At 37.7% G+C, this 7,558-nt stretch overlaps 1 pseudogene; it reads left to right on the forward strand.

Moving 5' to 3' along the window:
- Positions 1-4,200: 4,200 nt before the first annotated feature.
- On the forward strand, positions 4,201-5,974 carry LOC113293276 (annotated as a pseudogene).
- The last annotated feature ends 1,584 nt before the right edge of the window (positions 5,975-7,558 follow it).

Raw genomic sequence — 7,558 nt, forward strand, 5'->3', positions numbered from 1 at the left:
GGCTGCTGATGAACAAAGAAAGCTTAGGATTACAAATGGTTCTGGAAGGAAAGAAAATAGAATGTTTGAGAATGAATAAATGGAAAATGGGTTTGCATGATTGGGTTTTTATAAATGGATCCTTGTCAGATTTGTGACACTGACTTAAGTTAGATATTGTTAGTTGTGTTCAGGGCTCTTATATGTGAGATGGCAAGTCAACGAAGTAGGAGAGACTTTACTAACTTGTGTTTAGTTAGTTAAACTTCTCACCTGTCCTTTACAAAGATATGGTATATTAAACTCAAGACTAAGCATTCAAATTTCAAACCACTAAGAAAATTCACTGCAAGAAAATGGTGATTAACACAACACTTCAAATATTCAATAGTGTCTGAACAAAAACTCAATAGTGTCAGATCAAAAACTCACGAAAGACTAGAAAGCTACTTTGATTTCACATTAAAATCAACTCAGATAGGAAAATCAACTACAAGGCCAGAAATGCCGCTCGAAAAATATAATGTCGCTAACATAAGGAAAGATGTCTTCAATTTCATCAACAGCCGCAAGAATGCAAGAAATTGATTCTGCGCTTGGATTCCCGCATCAAAAGCCAGATGATACATGTTAGGAGATAATAAGTACAATAACAAAACTGATGTTGGTACTCTGAATTGACTTGTCATAAGGCTCACAGTCTGTAGCATGTGAGAGCTACAGCCGGAGTTTCACTATTAGTGCCTCAATCACCAGATCCTGTATTAAGGGGCAAATATGACAGAGAGAACATTCAAACCATGTGCAGAGTACATTTAACAGACTATATGCCAAGAGGGAAGAGAAATAGTTAACCTGGATAACTTCATGGACAATTTTTGCAGCCGATTAATTAAACAATTGCCAACAAAACAAACTAAAGTCAGACTTAAGTAACAGAAAGTGAAAGCAAATACAAACGGTAACCAAGTGCAGTAATCAAAATGCATCAAACAACTCGTGGAAACGTATTGGTGCATAAGAACATGACAACGCATTATCAAAGTGTCACAATTCACCTTACCTAACAGAAAGCGAAAGCAAATACAAACGGTAACAAGTGCAGTAATCAAAATGCATCGAACAACTCATTGAAATGTATCAGAGCATAAGAACATGATAACGCATTATCAAAGTGACACAATTCACTTTACCTAACAGAAAGTGAAAGCAAATACAAATGGTAACAAGTGCAGTAATCAAAATGCATCGAACAAAGCTCGTTGAAACGTATCAACATGACAACCCATTATCAAAGTGTCACAGTTCACCTTACCTAACAGAAAGTGAAAGCAAATAAAAACGGTAACAAGTGCAGTAATCAAAATGCATCGAACACTACGCATCAGTGCATAAGCACATAACAATCCATTACCAAAGTGTCACAATTCACCTTTTCAAAACTTCCTTATCAATCTTTAGCTAGAAGGTTGTCATTAAAATGAAAAGGCATAATAAAGTGCCTGCCTTGCCACAAATAATTATCAGACTATTTATCCTAAACAAGCTTCCTCGCAAGTCACAACATCATATTGCGATTTAGAGTTCTTAAGCCTGGTAAAGTTATTGCATATCCTTCTTTATCCACATTAAATCACTAATGCAATTCCACAACAAGTGGTTTGTTGATAACTTCATCCTTACACATTGGCGGCACCAATTAACCATCACAAAACTTAACAAGATAAACTTTTGTTCTTTCTATTTTTGGATCCTAAATCCAACCAAAATGAATCCCTTAATCTACCTCAACAACCATAAAGAGACATATTATAATTCTCAAAGATGTATTACAGACTCAGTTCCCAAGAATTCATCTCTCTAATGAAGAATCCCAAAATTCATAATACCCCTATGTAATCAATTGCTAGCAATGTGAAAACCAATCATATCAATATCCTCACTCAAAGGGGTGCTATTGCAAACACACCCTCAGCTAGAAAACATCAGCAAAACACAATTTTGGACTTTACATGAACTCGACACTTTGCTGAACGTCACCCACAGCTTTTTTTCATTTTCTTGATCTAGTAGTTTCCAACTCAGGTCACTGCCATCTCAGAACTTGTCCCTGAATAAAAAAAATTCCTAACAATCATGTATTCAACAAAACGAAGGTCCCATCGACTCCAACTGCATAATTGTTCTTCTATAACTTGAAAAGTACCCTAAATTTCCACTTTCAGGAAATTCTGCAATGGTCCACCAAAATAAATTTCATTCAATATTCTCTAATTTTGAAACATAACAACTCATTGTTCAACGGCTAAACTCATCAAGCTATTAGATATAAACAATTAATCCAGAGCACAATTCGTTGAAACAAAAACATAAAGGAGAATTAAGGAAACTTACGAACCTGAGCTCTTCCAAAGAGAATCCATTTCTGGATTTTCAGAAAGGAAGACACATGTTTTAACTATCACTCAGATCTGGATAGTTAATATTTGATTAGCAAGACACCCACAAAGTCGACGTGATTTGATTTGCAACACATTCTTCTGTCTGGAGTTAAACCTTTTATCCATCTGACAGCCAACTGCTTCCTTGTACAGACAGAGAGGATTTCGAAACTTTATCATCAGGATAGCATGTACCTACATTCTGAGATGGAGGAACGTGAAAAAAATGCTTCCATACTTTCTTTGCCACATCAAGTTCCCAATACGAGGATTTTGAATCTAATCCCAACCTGTTTAAGAGTTTAGCAACACATGACTTGGAGTTCAAGTGCAACCTAAGCTGAGCTGAATGTCTAAGTGTCATGGAGGATGAGAAAAATCTATGACCAGGATTCCACTGTCTCTAAACATTATTACAACTCCTTCACTGTTTGCTTAATAGTTAATCTCTTGTAACAGAACCAACATGACACCTAAATCACTATGACGGTAGAACCACAAGAGGACCATGCCAAATGAAGAACTATCAAGAGTAAAACACAAATACAGATTGCAAAGTCGTATTCTGAATTCTGAAATGATATGGAATCAAATGATATTGTGTCTATGTACTACATTATTTAAACAACTAGTTCAAAACTGAAATTCTAATTTCAATTTCAGAAGGCAAATTGTTATCATTATGAAATCAAAGGCAACACAAGTTTAAAAAACCCAAACCCAGCGACATCATTTGAATCACATGCGTGGCTGCTGCGATCCCCATCCATGTAATATTCCCTTCGTCATAGAAGCAAGACCATCCCGCTCCTTATCACTCGGTGTCACTGGCTGTTGCGATTCCCATCCATTTCGCAGTCCCCTTGAAGGAGATTGATACTCATTTCCCCACTTTTTAGCTGGTGTTGCTTCTGCTTGTGCTCCCCCTCTATTAGTCGGCAACACAGTCGACTGCATTGGCATTGGCATTGTCATCGTCATCGGTTTCCAAAACCTATCCCTATCCTCTTTGCTAATCCTAAAAGGCTGTTGTGCAGGTGAAACAACAATCTTCATCTTCTTGACATCAATAGTTTCAATTATAAACCGATTAGGCAACACACCCATCCCACCGCCCAGATTACCCATACGTTTTTGCGGCATAAATGCAATAAACCCAGCAATTCCAACACTAAACCCACCTCTAACTTTCTCCATGATAAAACCTTTTACTTTGATATTCTTTCTCCAGCACATGTTCAGTTCACTCCATGCTCTGTTCCTCCTTTCTAATGACATTTCATCTGTAGATCCGACTAACGATGTGAATCTTGACGATGCACGATCTTGTGAGAATTGGTCACCGGCGACTAAATCTATGAAGAAACGTTCAAGGATTTTCATTCTGGGTGGGTTTAAGTCGTCTTGTTTTGGTTGCCCTGGGACTGGTGGAACCATGTAGATTGGTTCTGTTTTCCGGAGACCGGTGAATTTGGATGGGTTTTCACGGCATAAGAGGAAACTTGCGTTTGATCGGAGGAATTGTTTGCTTAGCTTCATCGCCGGAGGTGGCATTTTTTTCTCTTTTTAGTGTGCTCTTCAGATCAAGGAGTATTTCATTTGTCTCTTGCTCTGTAGATTTGAGGTAGGGTTTGGGTAGAAGAAGACGATTGTAAGGGGAGTGGTACTTTTATAATATTAAAACAAAGTAAGGGCAATTGTGGCATATTTTTGGGAAATGAGGGGTATTATTGTCATTGAACCATATATGAAATTTCTTCCTCCATTTGTTCGAGTCAGGATCTCAGGACTCGGGAGTCTCAAATGTTAAAAGGGTTTAACTCATCAGGATCGGACAATGAGGGTTTAATTTCATTTGTGGTTCAATTGTTGATGGGAGATTTGATGACGACAATAGCGAGGCAAGTCTGTAAGATGATACGGAGCCGACCAAAATGGGAGACGACACTCCTATCTGAGTTCCCTGCTACTGTTCTTTTTGACCAGAATTGCGTTCAAAAGATTATTAAGTGTGAAGATGATGTGGTTCGCTCGTTGCGTTTCTTCAACTGGATTTGTTCGCAAGATGGGTTCACTCCTGATGCCCGTTCTTACAATACCATTTTCAAAATTCTTCCGCAGGTCAAGACTTCAAAAGCTGCAACATCTCTTCTCAGTTCTGCCAAATTTATTCCTGAACCAGCTTTTTTGGAGTTTTTCAATCAATGTCTACGTGAAGATGGGTCTGTGGAAGAAGCTGTTGAGATTTTTTCTAAGCTAAGAAAACTTGGCGGTATGTCTCCATCAATTGAAGTTTGGAATACTGTAGTATGGGGTTGTCTTCGGGTTGAGAGGACTGATCTTGTATTGAAATTGTACAATGAGATGAAGGCGTCCGGTCTTGAGGGCAATGAGGATACAGTTGGGTATTTGATTCAAGCCTATTGTAAGAATAACAAGCTTAGTAAAGCTGACGAAGTTCTTCACCAGTTTCTTGAAAGGAGGGTTGTTCCTAATGTTACTGCTTTCACCAAATTAATTTCGGGGTTAAGCAGGGAAGGGAAATTTCACAGAGTTTGTGAGCTTCTTCGTCGTATGATTGCAGCGGATCGAATGCCAAGTATGTTTACTTATCAAGAGATCATTCACGGGTTGTGCAAAAACAAAATGGTGAGAGAAGCTTTTCGAATATTCGAGGAACTGAAGGTGAGAGGTTATTCACCAAACGGTATGATGGATGATATGTTGATTTATGGTCTCTGCAAGAATGGTCAAATGGGTGATGCGGAGAAACTGTTTGCCGAGATGACTTCCAACGGATTCGTTCCCAATGGGTACAGATACAATGTACTCATTCGTGGATATTTTGGCATTGGTAAGTTAAGGGAGGCTCTGACACTATACAAAAAGATGTGTGATAGAGGCATTAAAGAGAGTGCATTAAGTTTCCGCACATTGATTAGAGGGATGTCGTTAAATGGAAGAATGTGCGAAGCGATTGCTTTGTTTGATGAAATGTTGATAAAAGGACTTCAACCTGATGTTATCATCTATAATGTTATCATTCAGGGATTTTGTGAGGATGGAAAGTCAAGTAAGGCTATGGATATCTACAAAGAACTCCTTCGGGTAGGTTTGCAGCCTTCTACTTATACTTACACCCCACTAATTAGGGCTCTCTGTGATGAGGGAACTGTAGTAGAAGCAATAAGGATGCAGAACGAGATGTTAAATAGGAACTTGAAGCCATGGGTTTGCACTCATGATTACATCATCACTGGATTATGCAAAAGCGGAAATGTCACTGAAAGCATGGATAGGTAGGCTAAGATGTTAAGGAATAAAATGAAACCACAAGAGGAAACGTTTAATGAATTAATCAAATGCCTGACTTTGAATGATCGACTGGAAGATGCCGTTTTAGTTTTAACTTCTATGTTTACATCAGGATACACTCTCCGGGAACCTACTTACGAACTTCTAAAGAGTAAATTTGCCAAGTCTGATTCTTTCCAAGCTGTTGAATGTCTAGAAAGGTTCTTGGGAAGTAATTAGAGCTTCAGAGGTTTGTGGACACAGCATGTGGTTTTTGTTAAATATGTTGACTCCTTTCTAGCGTACTTAAGATTCTCAAATTAGTATTAGGAGGTGAAACTTCGTACTACAAGATATTTGCATTTTTAGAAATAAATTGGAATCGTTGTTATCAAGAATTTCAAGTTGTTGTCACATATATTTCGGTTTCTTGTAGATTACTGAATTTTACGTGTATGGTAGAGCTAGCCAGTAAAGACCAAGGCACAGTTTTATAAATTGGGGGTTGGAAGTCTTTGCTTATTATGAGGAAGGCAGACATCAGATGGTCATCAACTGATCGTGCTTTTGTTTTATCAGAATAAAATGCAACAGAATCTAATGTTATAAGATCTGAAGCAAGCGATAAAAGGTCTTGATATTTATCTGGCTATGTAAGACGGCCTCTCTTTACCACCAACTATTAACATCAGTGCCGTGTTCTTAAAATATATGCAGATGATGAATTAGCATGATATAATAACAAGAAATATCTTTCAATTGCATAAGAGGTAACCAGAAGCTGACACCTTCACTTCGAATGTATTCTCATTAGTCATCGTAGTGATTGTCTGCTTAGGTGGTTCGGTTTTGCTTGCCTGATTAGCTTAATCTAGTTTTGTTGGTATTTAATGTTTACCACTTATATTTTTGTCTTGTTTCCAGCGGGTTAATGTAGCTTGCTTGGACCTATTACTCCATTAACAAAGTTGGCTGTGTAGAATTATTGCTTTTATCCTGGCGATGTTTTGGTAGTAGCATATAGTTCTTGATATTATCTCGACTAAGTAGTGACTTGGAGCTAACTGTATTTTCGTTTATTATGCAAATATGCAGGTATTAGTTTCAGCACCTCATGGACATACTGTGGTCAGTGGCAGTTGAGTCTGTCTTTTATCTCTGGCGTCTCACAGTGAACAAATCATACCTAGAATGGGGTTAAACGCGTTCCAAGCTATAAAAAGACCTCCCACATTCAGTCTGGAAAGAGTGTAAGCTCTCTTTAAAATCACCACAAATTCTTTTTTTTCTTAGCGCTAACGGCTTAGCATAAAGTGTACTCTACTTTTTTAGTTATTAAGGAATTATGGTTTTGGAAACTTGAAATGGGATGTCACTCCATCATGATAGGATTCTTGACTTTTTTTATTCTTTTAAAAATTTTTGCTTCCAAATTTCTTAATAAGCTGAAATCCAATTTGATTGCACTTGATATAGAACTTCTGCCATCTATGGTGTATAGGTAAAATAGGTTTATTTGAAAATACCTGCTTAAATATCTTGCCGGCTGTTTTCACTTTGCTCTGGGAATTTGGTCATTCCAAAAGGATGCTGTAATTCGCAATTTAAACATCTTTTTTTTTGTTCACCATCGTTCTTGTCGTTTGGTTAATTTTCTGGTGTAAAAGAAAATGTGACGCATACTGTCTTCCTTGATGAAACGCTCAAGTATCTCTGCCTTTTATCCTCCATCCCTTCCTGGTCATCTTTTTTGAAAAATGGGCGTGTAGTACTGAAGCTAGCCCTATTAACTCGGTATGACAATTCGGAGAAATCAGAGCGATCACATACACAACAGATGCTAC

Source organism: Papaver somniferum, chromosome 7, assembly GCF_003573695.1.
Source record: "Papaver somniferum cultivar HN1 chromosome 7, ASM357369v1, whole genome shotgun sequence".
In the NCBI taxonomy this organism is placed as follows: domain Eukaryota; kingdom Viridiplantae; phylum Streptophyta; class Magnoliopsida; order Ranunculales; family Papaveraceae; genus Papaver; species Papaver somniferum.